Raw genomic sequence first — 21,914 nt, 5'->3', positions numbered from 1 at the left:
TTTGTGTATAATCTAAATAGTCAACATGAATCTTCACTGTACCTGTATAGGTACAGGCGAGGATTCATATTGCAACCACAAATCATACACATATAGTTCAATGAAGACCAAGTGCTCGAGATAGGTTGAGAAGTAACATATTTAAGGTGGTGAACACCTTGTTCGCTTAGCAGTATGGGACTAAACTTAATTAGTTGCGGTGATACTTAGCAGCAGCGAGTTTTGAAGAAAATCACTGCTACTAAGTTCTTTAGCAGTAGCGCATCCACGGGAAGGGCGCTACTACTATATCTAGCCTGGAGGCAACACCGTGGCAATTATAGTAGTAGCCCTCTTTTCACCTAGAGCGCTACTTCTACTTAGTCATTAGTAGCGCTCTTTTCAGAAGCTCGCTACTGCTAATTAGCAGTAGCGCCTGTTTTTAGACCGCGCTGCTGCTAAGATTCTGTGTATAAGATTTTCCCTAGTAGTGGGTGGAGCTAGCAGGGGAGGGTGCGGGGGGTGCTCGGCGGCGGTGGAGCGGGCCGGGGAGGGTGCGGGGGGTCGGCAGCGGCGGTAGAGCGGGGGAGGGTGCGGTGGGTCGGCGGCGGCGGTGGAGCAGGGGAGGGTGGGGAGGATCGAGATCGAGTGTCCTCATGAATATTCAATATTTTCTCATATTGAATATGAAAAAATATCATCAAATTTTAAAAAATATTCATGAATTCAAAACGTGCCCATGAAATTTAAAAATATTCATGATATCAAAAGGTGCCCATGAAATACAATCGAGAAATGAAGAGTACGATTTAAATACAATCGATCTTAGCTAGCTATCTGTTCACAATCTTCTTGCCCTTCTTTTTCGCAAATGGAGTTCTTCTGTGGAACGGACGTCCTTTAGATAGGGTGGTCCTACTTCTTCTTGTGGTGTATGCTGCTACTTCATCGTCGTCGTCATGTTCCATCTTCGGGTCATCGTACTTGTCGAAGTCTTGCTCATTGGCGACTCCATCCATTCCGATGATTTCCTTTTGCCTCTCCTCACGACAACACGACTGGGCTTTGACGGGTCGGTAATGAAGAAGCATTGGTCCACTTGGGAAGCCAGTACCCATGGCTAATTTTTCGCGATGACGTTTGCGCCTGTGGTCTTGGATTTGGCTTCGGGTATAACCATGGTGGTGAAATACCGGTCTTCTTTTAGGACGTTCTTGGCCCATCTGACAAGGAACATCGGGACCTTCTCTCCAGCATAGCTCAGCTCCCAGATCTCCTCGATCCTTCTGTAGTATCTGTCCTTGTTGTTACCGGTGTAGGATTCCATCGTTACCCCGGAGTTCTGATAACCATCGCTCTTCATGTCCTTGTCCTCGGTGTAGAATGTGTAGCCGTTGATATCGTACGCCTCATAGGTCATCAGGTTGTGCTCGGCGCCCTTTGACAAGGTGAATATGAGTTGTTCTTCCGCGGAAGAATCCTCATGTAAAGGGTACGACAGAAGCTTCTGCTTGAACCAACGCGTGAAACATGAGTTGTGCTCTTTGATTATATCTCCGTCCGTCCTCTGTTGGCCTCGGTCATTGTACATCTTCTCAATAAAGGTTTTGTGCTCTACCACCCAAGGGTCGACCACGTCTATGTGTTGTACCGCGACTAGGTTTGCTCTTTCAAAGTCGGCGAGTCGACCCTCGAAGTCGACATGCATTTCGCGGCGACCCTCATGGTGACCCCATCCAGCGAGCCTGCCGAGGTGCCTGTTGACGGGCAGACCAACGGGGTTCTCGATGCCTAGATAATTCGTGCAATAGGAGATGCACTCTTCGGTCAGAAAGCCCCTGGCTATGCTTCCCTCTGGAAGTGACATGTTGCGAACGTATCCTTTGATGACACCATTCATCCTTTCGAACGGAATCATGCTGTGCAGGAACGTCGGCCCGAGTTGGATGATATCCTCCACGATATGGACCAGCAGATGCACCATAACGTCAAAGAATGCGGGCGGGAAGTACATCTCAAGCTCGCATAGTATCACCACGATCTCTTCCTGTAGCCTTCTGAGTTGCCTCACGCCAACCGACTTCCGAGAGATGACGTCGAAAAAGTTGCATAGGCCAAATAGTGTTTCACGGACGTGTGCGTCCATGATCCCACGGATTGCAACTGGAAGTATCTGCGTCATTAGCACATGACAGTCGTGAGACTTCATCCCGCTGAACTTCTGCTTCGCTGGGTCTAGGTATCTTCTTATCTTCCCCGCGTAATCGTAAGGAAGTTTTACTCCTACGAGGCAGGTGAAAAACTGCTCGATCTCCTCCTGACTTAGAGTGAAGCATGCGGGAGGGTAGTCATTTCTAGTCTTCTTGGCCTTTTTGCCTTTGCGATGACTTTTCTGTGTCCTGCTTTGCCTCATCATCATCATCATTAGCGTGAAGCTCCTCCCTGATGCCCATTGATTTCAAGTCTGCCCTTGCTTTCGGGCCATCTTTGGTCCTCTCTGGCATGTTGAGTAGGGTACCAAGCAGACTCTCGCACATGTTCTTCATGATATGCATTACATCAAGGCTGTGAGGCACACGGTGGATCTTCCAGTACAGCAAGTCCCAGAAAACAGACCTCGTTTTCCATACCTTCAGCAGTGGCTCTAGCGCCTTTCGCTTCTTTCCCGGCTCTGGCGCCTTTTGCTTCTTTCCCGGCAGTGGGCAATGAGGGAGTCTTGGATTAGGGGGTGTCCGGATGGCCGGACTATACCTTCAGCCGGACTCCTGGACTATGAAGATACAAGATTGAAGACTTCGTCCCGTGTCCGGATGGGACTTTCCTTGGCGTGGAAGGCAAGCTTGGCGATGCGGATATTCAGATCTCCTACCATTGTAACCGACTTTGTGTAACCCTAACCCTCTCCGGTGTCTATATAAACCGGAGGGTTTTAGTCTGTAGGACAAGAATCTCAACATACAACAATCATACCATAGGCTAGCTTCTAGGGTTTAGCCTCCTTGATCTCGTGGTAGATCTACTCTTGTACTACCCATATCATCAATATTAATCAAGCAGGACGTAGGGTTTTACCTCCATCAAGAGGGCCCGAACCTGGGTAAAACATTGTGTCCCTCGTCTCCTGTTACCATCCGCCTAGACGCACAGTTCGGGGACCCCTACCTGAGATCCGCCGGCTTTGACACCGACATTGGTGCTTTCATTGAGAGTTCCTCTGTGTCGTCGCTTTTAGGCCCGATGGCTCCTTTGATCATCAACAACGATGCAGTCCAGGGTGAGACTTTTCTCCCCGGACAGATCTTCGTCTTCGGCGGCTTCGCACTGCGGGCCAATTCGCTTGGCCATCTGGAGCAGATCGAAAGCTACGCCCCTGGCCATCAGGTCAGATTCCGAAGTTTAAACTACACGGCTGACATCCGCGGGGACTTGATCTTCGACGGGTTCGAGCCACAGCCAAGCGCGCCGCACTGTCTCAATGGGCATAATCTGACTCTGCCGCCGAACAGTGTCCTGGAGGCCGCACGCGCATTGGTTCTGACCCTTAATTCGGAGCCTGTCGCGCCGATCGAGGATGAGTGGTTGGACACCACCTCGGGGGCTGCGATCTCAAAGGCGATCGAGCCGAACACCAGCCCCGCACTCTGCATGGCCCGTGACTCTGAGGAGCCGGATTCTTCTCCGGACTCCGAGCCCTCTGCGCACCTGCCAATCGAATCCGATTAGGCGCCGATCATGGAGTTCACCGTCGTGGACATCTTTCAGCACTCGCCCTTCGGCGACATCCTGAAGTCACTAAAGTCTCTCTCTCTCTATCAGGAGAGCCCTGGACGGACTACGGTCAGCAAGGATGGGATACGGATGATGAAGAAATTCAAAACCCACCCACCACCCATTTGGTAGCCACCGTTGATAATTTAAACGACGTGCTCAACTTCGACTACGAAGACATCGACGACATGGACAATGATGCGGGAGACGCTGATGAACCAACGCCTATAGGGCATTGGACAGCCACCTCATCTCATGATGTGTACATGGTGGATACCCCTAAAGGTAGCAACAACGAGGAACACGGGGATGGAACGAAGGATCGATCCCTCGAAAAACAATCAAAGCGTCGGCGTAAACGCCAACCCAAGCCCAGCCTCGATACACACCCAGCCATAGAACAGGATGAGCCGGTAGACGACGAGCATGCCTTAGAGCAAACATCCGAACAGGGCAGCCCGGATAAAGAAACCGAACATCCTTCCCCCGGCGAAAATGGCATTTCGGACGACCTTACGCCGGATAAGCCCACGGAGAAGAAGAACCTCCACAACTGGCTCGTTGCAACCGCACGCAGCCTGAAAAAGTAGAAGCGGAAGCTAAAAACTGCGGAAGATGCTCTCAGGATCAGATGGAGTAAAGTAATCGATACCGCAGACAAATACGGTGACAACCGCCGCGCTAAAAGCTATCCGAAGCGAAAGCTACTGCCTGAATTCGACGAAGAGCCTTAGAGCCCTCGCACTCAAAAAGTAAGAAAGCCACATGGTCGGATAGACGACCCCATGGCCAACATAAAGCGGCAAGCGGCGCCACACTTAAGCCGGCACGCGACCCACTTACGGATTCACATCAAAAAGATGGCCCAGCCAGGTCCATTTACGGGCCAAGAAAGCAAGCTCTCGTAAGCAATGCAATAAAGCCATTATCAGAATCCGGCACACCCAAATACAGGGGCGCCGCACACCCCCTATGTTTCATCGATGAGGTCCTGGATTATGAATTTCCAGCGGTATTCAAACCCGTAAACATAGAGGCATATGATGGAACAACAGACCCTGGAGTCTGGATCGAGGATTACATCCTCCACATACATATGGCTAGAGGAGATGACCTCCACGCCATCAAATATTTACCCCTCAAGCTTAAAGGACCAGCCTGACATTGGCTTAAAAGCCTTCCTGAAAACACAATTGGAAGTTGGGAGGAGCTCGAGGACGCTTTCCGAGCAAATTCTCAAGGGACTTATGTCCGCCCTCCGGATGCAGACGATCTCGGTCACATCACACAACAGCCCGGAGAGTCAGCTTGGCAGTTCTGGAATAGATTTCTTACTAAGAAGAATCAGATAGTCGACTGTCCGGACGCCGAAGCCCTAGCAGCTTTCCGGCATAATGTCCGAGATGAGTGGCTCGCCAGACACCTCGGCCAAGAAAAGCCAAGAACAATGGCCGCATTAACAAGCCTCATGACCCGCTTTTGCGCAGGAGAGGATAGCTGGTTGGCAAGAAGTAGCACCAGCGACCCAAGTACATCTGAAACTAGGGATGGAAACGGAAAACCGCGACGCAACAAGGATCGTCGCCGGACTAAGGAAAACAGTCCGAAGAGTACGGCAGTCAACGCCGGATTCAAAAGCTCATGGCAGAATCATAAAAAGCCGCCCCTCCAGGATAACAGAGATGATTTATCCAACCTAAACAAAATCCTGGATAGGATATGTCAAATACACAGTACTCCCGGAAAGCCTGCTAACCATACCCACAGAGATTGTTGGGTTTTCAAACAATCCGGCAGACTCAACGCCGAACACAAGGGGCTCAACACACCAAGCGAAGACGAGGACGAACCCCAAAAGCAGAGCACCAGGAAACAAAAGAATTTCCCACAAGAAGTAAAAACAGTAAACTTACTTCACATAACAAAACGTGCGGCGCCCATAAAGGTACGCGCCACACAACCTATCCCAAAGGGGTCCCGCCACTGGTTGTCAAAACCAATCATCTTCGATCATCTGGATTATTCTAGAAGTATCAGGAACGCAGGCTGGACTGCCTTGGTACTCGATCCAATAATTGGCGGAATCCAGTTTTCAAATGTCCTCATGGACGGCGGCAGTGGACTAAACCTGATATATCAGGACGCAATCCGTCACATGGGGATAGACCCAACAAGAATTCGCCACATCAAAACCTCCTTTCAAGGGGTAACGCCTGGTCCGGACACCCATTGCATGGGTTTTCTCCGGCTCAAAGTAATATTCGGCTCTACCGATAACTTCCGCCGTGAAAAGCTGACTTTCCACATCGTCCCATTCTCAAGTCGCTATCAAGCACCGCTGGGACGCGAAGCTTTCGCCCGCTTTAACGCAATACCGCATTATGCATCTCTTACGCTTAAGATGCCCGGTCCACGAGGCATCATATCCTTGAAGGGGAAGCATTGAGTACGCCTCCCCCGAGCGGAGGATTATGAGGCCGCTTTAACAGCCCCACAATACAATGGCTTCACCAGCCAGAACATCCGAACAGGTCATTAAGACCACAGACACGGATAGACGAGTCCGGCACAAAAGTATCATTGATAAATGCTCAGTGGCCATATACCCCTGCCCTAGGGGCTCCGCACATATAAAATAAGAGACAATAAATCTCAATTTTACATATTTTACTTTATACTTTTTTTATTTAATATAACTTTTGATCGGCACGCCCTTTTTTCAACTTAGTTCCTCTCTTTTACAGATGAACATCATGCTGCGCCCGTCCAGGATATGGCACAACGGAGACACAGGCGCAGACGTGCAGTAGGGACCCGTTCCAAGGATTCTTTTCAGATTAAGACCCTGCGTAAACCTTTTTTACTGTCTCTTGTTGATACACATCCCCTGGTTCTATAACCAAGGAGGAGGCTGGCGTCTTGGCATGTGGCCACGTCAGAATTCCTGCGCGTACCTGGACACTAGGGGCTTATACCTAAGAGCGTTACTTCGCCCGCTCTCATAAAGACCGAATACCTTAGGGAGTGTTCGGCATCGTGAGTTCGTCCTTATATGCATCAGCTCCGAATCATGATTTTGGTCAAATGTTGGGTTGCCCGGCTCCTGTGTTCAGCCGCCTTATGTTCCGCTCTATCGGCTAAGGCGGCACCAGGAGAACTACTGCGATTGTGCCCCGGTTCGGCCAGGCGAGCACCTCACTAGAGAAAGCCGAAAACCGACTGTCATGATATAGCGTGAGACTGGTCAACCACTCGATGACTCTCCGGAATCTATAGGATTCCTCCGCATTAACGAAGGGCCGTTTCCCGGCCAGGCACATACGCGCCCCGAATTCGGGCGAGCGCAGTCGCCACCAAGGGCTATCTAAAGAGTCCCACTGTCAAGCTCCTATGGCTAAGTGAAAGTGTTAAAGCGTTATAGTTTGGTTGCCTAGCTCGTTGCGCCATCATCTCCTTTGTAGGACCAAGACGTTGGATTAAGTGTGAAAATGCGCCTTCTGCGAGCACCCCCGCAATATGTGCATGGGGGCTGAAACCAACGACTGCCATCTTTCAGATTATATATATATATATATATATATATATATATATATATATATATCTTAAAACGGCCGCACAGGAGGTGTTCAACATACTTGAAGGCACAAGTATAAAAGGCCACTACAATTCATCAAAATACTACTTTATAATTAAATATGCTATCAGAACATAGCATCCTTCGAGCACTGCGTCTCTATTACACGAGCGCCTTCAATGACTTCCTGAAAATAGTGCTCGGAGGGTACTCGGCTTTTGTCCGAATCTCGGGATGCAACAACGGTGGTCTCCATCTCCGCGCAGTATGTCTTGACACGGGCAAGAGCCATCCATGCGCCCTCTATGCATGTTGACCTCTTCATTGCATTGATACGTGGCACCGCATCAAGGAATTGCTGCACCAAGCTGAAATAACTCTTCGGCTCCGATCTCCCTGGCCACAAGTGACCCATGACGCACTTCATGGCGAGTCCGGACAACCTATTCAGTTCGGCCCATTGAGCCAGACGATCGTCCACCGCCAGTGGACGCTCTGGATTGTGGAACTGCGACCAGAAAAGTTTTTCCACTTCGCGATCTTCTTGATCTCGAAAGTGTTCGGTCGCATCAGCAGCACTCGCTGCCAAATCCAGATAGGTGTCCTCCACACTCCACATCCGGTCCAACGGAGCAAACTTCGGATCGCAAAACTTCCTCCGTGGCATAAAGGGCTTTCCAGCCACAATCTGTCCGGCCTGACGCAGCTCCTCCTTCGCAGCTCTCATCGCAGAGCGAGCGTCCTTGGCATCAGCAACGGCCTTCTCTAAGTCCGTCTGCCTCGCCGGGTCTTCTTTTTCAAGAAGCTTGCAACGGTCAGCAACGCTCTTTAACTTCACGGCCATCTCGGCCATCTCCTTCTCGCTTCAGCAGTGAGCAGCCTGTTCGGCTCGCAGCTCTTCAAGGGCCTTCTCGGCAGCTGCATCCCTTTCTCTGGCTTGTTCCTTGGCTCGGGCAAGTTCCGCCCGAAGACTCTCCACGGCGGCCGCACCATCTGCGTCAAGCACACACATTGTAAGATATCGGCATAAAGCTCCTCTTACCAGGTGCCGCCCAAGGAATTACATACCTTGAGCCTCATCAAGCTGTTTGTTGACAAGCGCGATGTCGGCATCTGCCACGTCAAGTTGTCTCTTTAGTTCGGCAAAATCATCAGTTCGGCTAGATTCCGGACACCTCGCCACCTACATTTAAAGGCGACATTTTAGACCTGGGATTATGATCCTCTGCACGTTGTCACTTCTGACAACGCACAGAGTCTCAGGGGCTACTATCTACACAGGGCGCATCTTATTTATGCGCAACTGACAAAAGTGTACATTATCTAACGTACCTCAAAACCCGTCAGTAAGCTTCTGACAGCCTCGTACAATCCGCTTTCCATGGATGAAATCCTTTCAATCACCGTGCCCATCTATGCACGGTGCTCCTCCGAGATAGAAGCTCGCCCCTGCAGATTCTTTAGCTCCTCCGGTCGAACACCAGACGGTGCCGGACCTGTCCTATGGCCTCTTTCAAAGGCCGGACATGGAGAACCTTGGGGGGCCTCATAGTCTTCCGCCCCTGCCGGATTCGAAGAAACCCTCCGCACAACACCTCAGTGTCGCCCGCCTCACTAGGTGGTACGGCAAGGGGAGGCGTCCCGCTCTCCATCATCTCCTGAAGAAGGTCCCCCAAAGATGAGCTCTGCTGAGAAGGGCTGAGGTCCGAACTACAAGGTAAAATTTCGATTAATCTTCTCAGGTTTAAAGCAAGGATCTTTCTCTCAAAAAATATAATCTTTCTCTACTTACGGCTCGCTGGAGGGCTGGACCCCTTGAGTGCATAGTTCGGCCGAGGTATTCCCCGGCGTAGGACCCTCTGACGAGGATTTTTTTCCCCCGCTTGGAGGCCGCAGCCTCAAGGTTTTTAGAGGCAGTCCTTTTCATCCCCGGAGGAGAGGAATTTTTGGTTCCTTCCCTCCAAACAGCCTCCTTCGAGGAGACTGTAGCTTCCTTGTCCCCTCCCTCACTTTCCTTCAAAGGCACAATCTTCAACATCCTGGCTAAGACGGAATCCGGCCTGGTCTCAGGGAGGGGAGCCGGACACCTTATCAGCTTTGCTTTCGCTATCCACTCATGTTTAAAGGGACAGCTCTTTTAGGGGCAAGTTTATGACAAATATGTGGATAACGAGTCCGGGCAAAAGGCTGCTTACTTGAGTATCCGGGCGATTGCAGCTCAGGCCTGCGTCCTCGGTCAAAACCGGACACATTGATTGTGATCCGAAGAACAGTTTATACATCTCCATGGGCGTTGCGCCCATAAAATGCTGGAGAGCTCGTGGTCCCTCCGGATTAAACTCCCACAGGCGAAGGGAGTGACGTTTGCCGGTGTAGGATCAGAACTATGTCTAGAGGGGGTAATTAGATTACTTGACCAAATAAAAACTTAACCTTTTCCCAATTTTAGTTCTTGGCAGATTTTAGCTACTTTAGGACAAGTCAAGCAATCATCACACAATTCAAGCAAGCATGCAAAGAGTATATAGGCAGCGGAAAGTAAAGCATGCAACTTGCAAGAATGTAAAGGGAAGGGTTTGGAGAATTCAAACGCAATTGGAGACACGGATGTTTTTCCCGTGGTTCAGATAGGTGGTGCTATCCTACATCCACGTTGATGGAGACTTCAACCCACGAAGGGTAACGGTTGCGCGAGTCCACGGAGGGCTCCACCCACGAAGGGTCCACGAAGAAGCAACCTTGTCTATCCCACCATGGCCATCGCCCACGAAGGACTTGCCTCACTAGCGGTAGATCTTCATGAAGTAGGCGATCTCCTTGCCCTTACAAACTCCTTGGTTCAACTCCACAATCTTGTCGGAGGCTCCCAAGTGACACCTAGCCAATCTAGGAGACACCACTCTCCAAGAAGTAACAAATGGTGTGTTGATGATGAACTCCTTGCTCTTGTGCTTCAAATGATAGTCTCCCCAACACTCAACTCTCTCTCACAGGATTTGGATTTGGTGGAAAGAAGATTTGAGTGGAAAGCAACTTGGGGAAGGCTAGAGATCAAGATTCATATGGTAGGAATGGAATATCTTGGTCTCAACACATGAGTAGGTGGTTCTCTCTCAGAACATATGAGTTGGAAGTGTAGATGTGTTCTGATGGCTCTCTCCCACGAGTGAAGAGGAGGTGGAGGGGTATATATAGCCTCCACACAAAATCCAACCGTTACACACAATTTACCAATCTCGGTGGGACCGAATCAACAAGCTCGGTCGGACCGAAATAGTAAACCTAGTGACCGTTAGAGATTTTCGGTGGGACTGACATGCAACTCGGTAGGACCGATATGGTTAGGGTTAGGGCATAACGTAATCTCAGTGAGACCTATTACACAAACTCGGTGAGACCGATTTTGGTAATTAGCTAACCAGAGAGTTTGTCAGGTAAACTCGGTGGGACCGATTTGCTCTTTCGGTGAGACCGAAATGTTACAAAAGGGAAACAGATAGTTTACATTGCAATCTCGGTGGGACCGATCCGCTGTTTCGGTGAGACCGAAAAGTTACGAAAGGGAAACAGAGAAATTGCAATCCCATCTCGGTGAGATCGAGATCCCTATCGGTAGAACCGATTTCACTACAAGAAATATGTCAACTTATGACCACCACTATTGGTCACTGAATGGTCACAAATTTCCATTTATGACCTTTTTGTGACCAAAAACATAAGGTCAAAAGCTGGGCATCGTAAACTGACTATAGCGACCTTTCTTCTGGAATGGTCGCAAACGTTTATGACCAAAATATGTCCACTGTGGCATTTTGGTCACTAGCAACCTCTCCAGGCCACGTAGGCATCCAGCGTGGCAAGCTGATGTGGCACAAGATTCAGCCCAGTCCAATTCAGTTTTCTACATGGGCCTAGCCCAACAATTCGGCCTTTTATTTTTTTTTCCTTGTTAATTCTGGTCAGCTTCATGGGCCAAGCCCAACGTTGTAGCCTTTTTTATTGTTGGCCCGTGGCCTTTTATTATTTATTGCTTTTCTATTTTCAGCCATTATATATTCAAGCTGGCCCCACTAGTCAGATGGGTCCCACTTGTCATGATCATCTCTCAAATTGGTCCCACGTGTCAGAAATGTACAAAATTGATAGATTATTTTCATAAGTGGGCCCATTGGTCAAGTTTCCATTTCACAAGTTTTCAGATCATATAAATAATCAAAAAGAATCATCAAATATACCACTAAATAAATCTATTACAATCTTTACAACACATATATGCTACAATATGCTACTCTTCACTAAGTAGAACTTGACGGCTTCACACTTCACGGCTTCACACTTGCTTCATACTTCACGGCTTCACACTTCCCGGCTTCACACTTGAGCATCTGTAAAAGAGGAACAACCACAAATTTAAATCTCAATTGCAGTATATGCAGAAGTAGTTCAAAGTTGAAACAACATCAATTAGACACACGCGCACATAAACATAGGAGTCAAAATGCAGTATAGGACCAGGACAAGGAAACTCCTGTTATCAAATCAACACACAGCTTGTAGCAAAATAGCACAGAAACATGTGGATATCTCATGTGAGCATCATGCTGTGGTTTTATTAAACAATGATATAGCAACAGAATACAATATCTTCAATGCAAACCAGCAAGAGAATTGCTCCTGCTAGCTGCTGTTGCTGCCACAAAACGCATGACACATTAGTTGCAGTACAAGCTATGGATCAGAAGTAGCTGGTTACACTAATCATGAAATATCAGTGGGAATCCGAACGATTTTCTTCATCACCCGGAATCATGCAGTTCAACCCAACAGAACACAATGAGCAATAAGGTTCATAACCAATGAAGGAATGCATGTACAGTCAGTCTAAAGCAGTAAAAATGTGCAAATGTACTTCAGGAGATGGCGTGACCCGTCGATTTTATTCATCACCCAGGTAATGCACATCTCATCAGCCAGCAGAACACAAAAAAGAGGTTACGAAAATTACTGCTAAGAGGTTTGCAAAAAATCAAAGGAAAGTTTTTGCTCAATAATAAAGGAGTACTCCCTCTGTAAACTAATATAAGAGTGTTTAGATCACTAGTTTAGTATTCTAAACACTCTTATATTAGTTTATGGAGGGAGTACATATGTAGTCCAAGAGATGGCATGATCCGTCAGAAGTATCTGGTTGTAATAATCATGAAAATCAGTGGGAATCCGAACAATTTTCTTCATCACCCAGATCATGCACATCTCAGCCGGCAGAACATCACAAGTAACATATGTAAAACAATGATTCTGAGCATGAGCAAACAATGATTCTGAGCATGAGCAAACAATGATTCTATTAGAGTACCAGCAAATCAGACTGAACTTTCATGGAATGATTAGTATAACTAGACCCATTTTAGTTTAGCATTACATAAAAGACTAGTAGCAGTCGCACAAGCAACTATTGAGCACTGAAGAAACAGGACAGGGAAACAACATACCCTGATGGTGCCCAGGCTGCAGCCTCAGAACCCTGCAAAACCACAAGCGACGTTAACATCAAACACACATATAAGACGCACCATGTTATGAAATGGACATATAAGACGCACATATAAGACGTTAACATCAAATTCACAGTTTAGAAAATTAGTATCTTCTTTGCAAAGGTGAAATGAGATGACTGAACTTGATTTGGCTTTTTAGCTTCCATAATTTCTACTAGCAGCAGATGTTATGAAATGGACTTACTGACTTATCTGAATCATGGAAAGAAATCTGCAACTAGCTTCAGACCATCTATTACACAGACTGAGAAATCTATTTCCATCCAACTACTTTTACTTTTCTACAAGACTACAACAGTTTTAGACAACTCCAAAGTCCTAAATTTGTTCACAGGTTATTCAACACAAGTAAATTTGTTCACGGGTTATCTACAAGATTAGAACAGTTTCAGACACCTCACACTAACAGTTTCAGATTTCAACAGATTCAGACAACTGTTTTTCAGACTTGGAACAATTTCAGTAAACTGTTCTTCAGACCACAACAGTTTCAGTAAACTATAGCAAAGTCTGAATGTCGTGGAAAACAAATGATGTCACTAACCAAGGGTCCCGGTCAGGAAGACGACGATCTCGAGGGTCCCACCATAGCCACCGTCGGGCAGGTCGACGACGAGCGGGGTGAGCTGAGCTCGCTAAGCAGGTCGACTACTACTACAGAAAATATGCCCTCGCTAAGCTGAGATCTCAATCAACAGAGGCAAGAAGTCGACCAAACCAAACCAACCAGGGCGTTGTTCTTGACGCTGAGCATGAGAATGGAGAGGGGCCCCGTGCTGAACTCCTCCTCCTCCTTCTTCCCCTGCTGCCAACAAAACAAAGACAGAACCAATGACCGTGTCAGTAAGCTGCTGTGGCAGATGAGAACACCGTCGAGGGAGAAGAGGGGCAGAGGAAAGCAGCAGTGCTAATCTAGTTTGAAGAACAATGCCAGCAACTCAACATGGCCTCCTACTTATTGGTAGGCAAAGGATGGTAAGCAATGATGCAGAGAATGGCCACGTAATTAAGGGGCAACGTGATTGTGCCCAGCAGCAGTAGATGGTGGTCTACTGTTTGTTTGACAGCATTATTAATAGGTGTTTCGTGCTGTCTTCTCAGGCAACAACAGTCAGGTACGAGTACACCTAGCAGCAGAGCTGCCAAGGACGGATGGACAATGCATATCATCTGTCAAGAAAGATCTACCCACCTAACTGAAAATTGGACAGTAGTATGTGACTGGAATGAAAGGAGAAAAAAGGAATTCCAGGTCCTTTTTCTGGAAACAAAATAATTTACTAGACGCATGCATACACGGGCCAGGGAAGAAAATGATGCAGTGAATTAGTCTGACAGATAGAGAGAAATAACAGGGAAGGGGATTGTACTACTCACCGGGACATCCTCTTGGAAGACGCCGTAGCTGTGGGGCGCCTCCATGGCAAACTCCATGCTGTTCCTCGGAGCATCAAACCCTGCAATTGAGCCCAATGAGAATCGGTTAAACTTGCTGCAACACACTGGACTTGGCTCGTTCTAAAAAACCCAGCGGAAGCTACTAATCGAGCGAGAAGAGGGGCTCACCGGTGTGCCCTTGCTTGGCGGCGACGTGGAAGGCATCGAGGTCGAGGCGGGAGCGGAGCTTGGCGGCCTCGAGGTCGTAGAGCGGGAGGAGGAGGCGCATGGCCTCGGCGTCCGCTGGGACGTAGAGCGCGGACTCCTCGGCGTCGGCCAGGAGGCGGCGCACGGCCTCGGCGTCCGCGGATCGGAGGGCCGCGAAGAGCGCCTGGTGGGAGAGCGGCGGGAGATCCATCGTCGAGCGGGCGGCCAACCGGAGAGCCGGCGCGGAGCTGACCAAACGGAACCCTAGCGCGTCGGCCGACCTTCTCGACTCGATCTAGGGCATAGGGTAGGGAAAGATGGTGAGGGGGGAGGGACGAGGTCGGCGGCGGTGGTGAGGAGGGCTGCGAGGTCGGCGGTGGGTGGGAGCGGCGGGGAGAGAACTGGATCAGGGAAAGGAGGCTGGAGAGAGGACTGGATCGAGGGAGGAGGTGGCGGCAGCTGTGAGCAGAGGAGGGGTGCGATGGGGGGGAGTCGATGGGATCCAGAGCTCGGTCGCCATGGCTGCGCCGCGGGCTAGAGTTTCGGGCGCTTGGGAGGCATGGGGATTCGGGCTCCTCCCCGTCGACGGCCATGGTGCGGGGGCGGCGGCGGCTAGGGTTTGGCGAGCAGGTGCAGGTGCGGGAGAGTGGGGGCGTGGGGGCTAGGGTTGGAACGGTGGGGAGTGTGGGCTGCGTGGGTGAGGGGGTGAGAGGGCTACGTGGGTGAGAGGGTGAGGGGATGAGGTCTGCCGTTGGATCCCGGAGCATCTGACGGTGTCGGATGCATGATCCGCGTGATATGCCTATAGACCAATCAGAACGCAACAAACAATTTGAAGACTTTATGACCTTTTAAATAGGTCACGAAAAAATCATTTTCCATTTTTAGTGCTCAAAATGAGTTCTTTTTTGTAAAAGACCTACCAAATATTTGTTCACATGATATTCTTTATATTCTTTATATTTGTTCAAAATGAGTTCTTTATACTCTGCAAAAGTTTACATCTTGGAATAGTAAACAGTATCGACAAAGGGCTTTTTTATATTCTTTGCACAAAAAATCATTTTCCATTTTTCGAGTGCCCCAAATGAGGTTTTTTTGTGAAGGACCTACCAAATAATTGTTGCAAAATTGGACCAAATCAATTTTATAAAATACTAGGACATATATAATGCACAATTGACAAAATGGTTGGGTGAAAAAAGTTTTGATCCACCTCTGGTGAAAAAGACAAATTGTCGTCGATTCAGCTGGAAACGGGTCAAATTTGAACTGTAGCTGTCTCATAGTTTGCTCTTTATTTTTTCCAAAAATCATTTCTACGTAAATAAGTATCTAATTAATCATAGAAACAACAAAAAAATTCCAAGATTCAACCACTAGCTAGGAACGGTCATTCCCGCCGTTTTGACCGCATTTTGAAACGGGCATAAAAAATTCAAAAAAATCAAAAAATTGGGAAACCTTCACATTGTGTCATTATATGTGGCCAAGTTTCCAGGAAAAATAACAAACTTGTAATACGGCAATTATTTTAAAAAAGTGTTCTCAGAAATGAGCTATCACGTGTGGAGATCAATGGCTTTCAAGCCAAATGATCAATCTTATGGCCACATTCATGGCATAGTTTGTTCAAATGATCTCATATTGTGCACAAGGGTGCATATTGGAATGACAAACAATATTGCCTAAGGAAGTTTTCATTTTCCTTGGACGGAAAAACCATTTTCAATTTTTCGAGTGTCCAAAAGGGTTTTTTTGTGAAGAACCTACCAAATAATTGTTGCAAAATTGGACCAAATCATTTTTCTAAAATATTAGTCCATATTTAACGCACAATTGACCAAATGGTTGGGTGTAAAAAGTTTTGATCCTCCTCTGGTGAAAAAGACAAATTTCCGTCGATTCAGGTGGAAGCGGGTCAAATTTGAACTGTAGCTGCCTTATAGTTTGCTCTTTATTTTTTCCAAAACTCATTTCTAGGAACATAAGTATCTACTTAATCAGAGAAACACCAAAAAAATTCCAAGATTCAACCACTAGCTAGGAACGGTCATTCTCGTCGTTTTGACCGCATTTTGAAACGGGCATAAAAAATTCAAAAAAAAATCAAAAAATTGGGAAACCTTCGCATTGTGTCATTATATGTGGCCAAGTTCCTAGGAAAAATAACAAACTTGTAATACGGCAATTATTTTAAAAAAGTGTTCTCAGAAACGAGCTATCACGTGTGGAGATCAATGGCTTTCAAGCCAAATGATCAATCTTATGGCCACACTCATGGCATAGTTTGTTCAAATGATATCATATTGTGCACAAGGGTGCATATTGGAATGACAAACAATATTGCCTAAGGAAGTTTTCATTTTCCTTGGACGGAAAAACCATTTTCAATTTTTCGAGTGTCCAAAAGGGTTTTTTTGTGAAGAACCTACCAAATAATTGTTGCAAAATTGGACCAAATCATTTTTCTAAAATATTAGGCCATATTTAATGCACAATTGACCAAATGGTTGGGTGTAAAAAGTTTTGATCCTCCTCTGGTGAAAAAGACAAATTTCCGTCGATTCAGGTGGAAGCGGGTCAAATTTGAACTGTAGCTGCCTTATAGTTTGCTCTTTATTTTTTCCAAAACTCATTTCTAGGTACATAAGTATCTATTTAATCAGATAAACAACAACAAAAATCCAAGATTCAACCACTAGCTAGGAACGGTCATTCTCGTCGTTTTGACCGCATTTTGAAACGGGCATAAAAAATTAAAATAAAATCAAAAAACTGGGAAACCTTCGCATTGTGTCATTATATGTGGCCAAGTTCCTAGGAAAAATAACAAAATTGTAATACGGCAATTATTTTAAAAAAGTGTTCTCAGAAACGAGCTATCACGTGTGGAGAGCAATGGCTTTCAAGCCAAATGATCAATCTTATGGCCACACTCATGGCATAGTTTGTTCAAATGATCTCATATTGTGCACAAGGGTGCATATTGGAATGACAAACAATATTGCCTAAGGAAGTTTTCATTTTCCTTGGACGGAAAAACCATTTTCAATTTTTCGAGTGCCCAAAAGGGGTTTTTTTGTGAAGGACCTCCCAAATAATTGTTGCAAAATTGGACCAAATCATTTTTCTAAAATATTAGGCCATATTTAATGCACAATTGACAAAATGGTTGGGTGAAAAAAGTTTTGATCCTCCTCTCGTGAAAAAGACAAATTTCCGTCGATTCAGTAGGAAGCGGGTCAAATTTGAACTGCAGCTGCATCATAGTTTGCTATTTATTTTTTACAAAAATCATTTCTAGGTACATAAGTACCTATTTAATCATAGAAAAACCTAAAAAATTCCAAGATTCAACCACTAGCTAGGAACGGTCATTCTCGTCATTTTGACCGCATTTTGAAACGGGCATAAAAAATTCAAAAAAAAATCGAAAAATTGGGAAACCTTCGCATTGTGTCATTATATGTGGCCAAGTTCCTAGGAAAAATAACAAACTTGTAATACGTCAATTATTTTAAAAAAGTGTTCTCAGAAACGAGCTATCACGTGTGGAGATCAATGGCTTTCAAGCCAAATGATCAATCTTATGGCCGCACTCATGGCATAGTTTGTTCAAATGATCTCATATTGTGCACAAGGGTGCATATTGGAATGACAAACAATATTGCGTAAGGAAGTTTTCATTTTCCTTGGACGGAAAAACCATTTTCAATTTTTCGAGTGCCCAAAAGGGGTTTTTTGTGAAGGACCTCCCAAATAATTGTTGCAAAATTGGACCAAATCATTTTTCTAAAATATTAGGCCATATTTAATGCACAATTGACAAAATGGTTGGGTGTAAAAATTTTTGATCCTCCTCTCGTGAAAAAGACAAATTTCCGTCGACTCAAGAGGAAGCGGGTCAAATTTGAACTGCAGCTGCATCATAGTTTGCTATTTATTTTTTACAAAAATCATTTCTAGGTACATAAGTACCTATTTAATCAGAGAAACACCAATAAAATTCCAAGATTCAACCACTAGCTAGGAACGGTCATTCCCGCCGTTTTGACCGCATTTTGAAACGGGCATAAAAAATTCAAAAAATTGGGAAACCTTCACATTGTGTCATTATATGTGGCCATGTTCCTAGGAAAAATGACAAACTTGTAATACGGCAATTATTTTTAAAAAGTGTTCTCAGAAACGAGCTATCACGTGTGGAGATCAATGGCTTTCAAGCCAAATGATCAATCTTATGGCCACATTCATGGCATAGTTTATTCAAATGATCTCATATTGTGCACAAGGGTGCATATTGGAATGGTAAACAATGTTGCCTAAGGAAGTTTTCATTTTCTTTGGACGAAAAAACCATTTTCCATTTTTCGAGTGCCCAAAAGGAGGTTTTTTTGTGAAGGACCTCCCAAATAATTGTTGCAAAATTAGAACAAATCATTTTTTTTAAAATACTAGGCCATATTTAATTCACAATTGACAAAATGGTTGGGTGTAAAAAGTTTTGATCCACCTCTCGTGAAAAAGACAAATTTCCGCCGATTCAGCAGGAAGCGGGTCAAATTTGAACTGCAGCTGTCTCATAGTTTGCTATTTATTTTTTCCAAAAATCATTTCTAGGTACATAAGTACCTATTTAATCATAAATACATGGTTTGGTGGCGATACGTCGAGGTTTGGGCTGTGGCCGAGGGCCCCAACTCTAGAGCGCGTAAACTCGCATGCCCGCCGCGTGACCCTGGCATTGCCATGTGTTCTGGGCGGCATAGGCATGTCTAGTGGGTTGGGCACTCCCCAGGTAGGTGCTAGGAAGAAAATTACAACATAAGATTCTCACGAGGAGACCGATCGATACTCAAACATGAATAAGCAGCCAAGTGTTTGATTAGCGGTACGGGAAATGCACATGGCCAATGGGCGTGAGTTTTGGCCGAGGATGATCATCTACTAAGGAGAATGTATTCACAAATTTTTAGCTCAAAAGGAGGCTCCTAGGTGGTACTTGCTTTGCAAAGTACCACACTGGACAAAAATATGAATGTTGAAGCTGGGCTCAATATAATGAATGGATTGAGCTGAAATTTGGTGGAGGATGGTTATTTGGGCATAGGAAAGCATTTTAGAAAATTGATATCATTTTGACATGCCAAAGTAGTACTTCCTTCACAATGCTCTTCTATGGACAAAAACTTGGGAAGACTAGTGAGAGAGATTGGATGAATGCAATGAGCTAAAAATTGGTGTAGGTAAGTTACATAGGTATGGTCATGCGCTAGTAAATTTTCAGATCATTTGGGTAAGCCTAGCTAGTACTTACTTCACAAAGCTTCTCTCGAGGTAGAAACTTTGGAAATTTCCTGAGAAAGATTTACTAGGAAAATTGAGCTGAACATTATCATGTGGCAATGATTTGGGTATGGAAGAGTTCCCGAAAAGTTTGAGGGTAATAGGAGGGGTCTATATAACACTTGCTTTGCAACGTGCCAATTTGGCCATAAAATATAAATTGAACCTGGGCTCACATAGATGATTTGACTGAGCTGCAATTTGGAGGAGGGTGATAATTTGGGCATATGAAGGAACTGTATAAATTTCATGTCATTTAGAGATATAAAAAAGGTACTTCCTTCACAATGCTTCTAGGTGGACAAAAACTTTGGAAAATTGCCGAGGAAGATTTGCTAGGGAAATGGAGCTGAATTTTGTCATGCGGTAATGATTTGGATAGGAAAGAGTGCCCAAAAATTCTGAGGGCAATCAAGAATATATAAATAGCACTTCCTTCATAAAGTGTTGTTGTGAACAGAATAGGAAAATGAATATTGTTGAATTAGTTTTGAACTAGGCAAGGAAGGATTTTTACATATTTGATGAATATATGCCCCAAAGAATTTATGAGATTTTTTTGGGAATTTTGGGAATGATAGAAATATAGGTTGCTTCACAACCTAGGGCAAAAACTGCCACATGGACATGACACATAGGCAAAACTGATGAGATGGCGCCTAGTCATCACAACCAACCACAATCTACAAGGCTATGACCATCTATATTGGTCATTAACAACTAGAAATAAGGCAGTGGACTAGCACTGTTTGCTTTGTGACCATTTCGTGTAAGGAAATTACGACCTTTCGGACCAAAATGGTCGCAATGGTTTAGGGTTTGGAGCCCCCTGAACACATTTTGACCAATTGGTCTAAAATGGTCATAAATTTATGACCAATTCTTCGAGGGTCACTGACAAAAGGTCATAAGTTGACATATTTCTTGTAGTGTTTGCTTAGGGTTTGGCAGTGGCTATGACAAGTGAAACTCGGTGGCGCCGGATAGAAAGAATCGATAGGTCCGAGTTTGGCTTAGGGTTTAGGTCATTTGTGGATATGGGAAAGTAGCTGAGGATTTTGGAGCATATCATTAAGCACATGAAGCAAAAAGCTCATTAAGCAACACCTCATCCCTCCTTGATAGTATTGGCTTTTCCTATGGACTCAATGTGATCTTGGATCACTAAAATGTAAAATGAGGAGTCTTGAGCCAATCATTTGTCCTTAGCATTTTGAGGGTTCCACTTTCACCATCCATGCCATGCCAATCATTGAGCTTTCCTGAAATAATCATCTTGGAATAGCATTAGCTCAATGAGCTATATGTTGTTATGAATTACCAAAACCACCTAGGGATAGTTGCACTTTCAATCTCCCCCTTTTTGGTAATTGATGACAACATATAGATCAAAGCTTCGACAAATGATAATAAGAGTGAAATATATCGTCGCTTTGAGAAGTATGTGATAAGTAAGAGCTCCCCCTAAATTTGTGCATGTTTAAAATTTGCTTTGGACTGCAAATGCACAAAGAGTTAGAATCATGGGTTACTCTTCCATGTCACATACATCTTGGTGGAGCGCTCAAAATGATAAGAATGAAATACATGCACTCATCACCAAGAAAAGTGAATGATCACATAAGATAGATAAGATATATCAAGCATGCATAAGTGTAGCTTATGATCAAGCACATGATCATCAATGTCTCACAAGCATATCAAAGTATCTCAACCAAAAGCAAACAAAGTTTGAAAAACCACCAAATAAAGCAAGAGAGAATAAAAGCAACACTCTCTCTCGAAGCCTATGATCTATACATTTTTCTCCCCCTTTGGCAACAAGTTACCAAAAAGTTCCTAGAAAATGCATAGTGCTAGATCGACACTCAGGCTTGATCTTCTGGTGGTGGTGGAGTCTGGATCACTCCAAGGACGAAGGCTTCTGTAGACGTGGTTGGAGCTGGAGTTGAAGTAGATGCTGGAGCAGGTTGGGCTGGTGCTGTGGCTGGAGCTGAGGTGGTGGCTCTGGTGTCAGGAACTGGCACTGCAGTCGACCTCTGAGCTCGTGGCACTTTGACAAATGCATCAGTGGTAGTCTTCCCTTTCCTCTCCTGCATGTC

General features: G+C 45.6%; 2 pseudogenes; both read right to left on the bottom strand.

Moving 5' to 3' along the window:
• Nucleotides 1–12,051: 12,051 nt before the first annotated feature.
• LOC125511787 (small nucleolar RNA R12) lies at nt 12,052–12,127 on the bottom strand (annotated as a pseudogene).
• A 363-nt stretch (nt 12,128–12,490) lies between these two features.
• Nucleotides 12,491–12,565, bottom strand: LOC125511778 (small nucleolar RNA R12; annotated as a pseudogene).
• Between the last annotated feature and the right edge of the window lie 9,349 nt (nt 12,566–21,914).

Source organism: Triticum urartu, chromosome 5A, assembly GCF_056163025.1.
Source record: "Triticum urartu cultivar PI428250 chromosome 5A, HENAU_Tu73, whole genome shotgun sequence".
In the NCBI taxonomy this organism is placed as follows: Eukaryota; Viridiplantae; Streptophyta; class Magnoliopsida; order Poales; family Poaceae; genus Triticum; species Triticum urartu.
The sequence above is the reverse complement of the archived record's forward strand: the minus strand, read 5'-3'. Positions and strand labels throughout refer to the sequence as shown.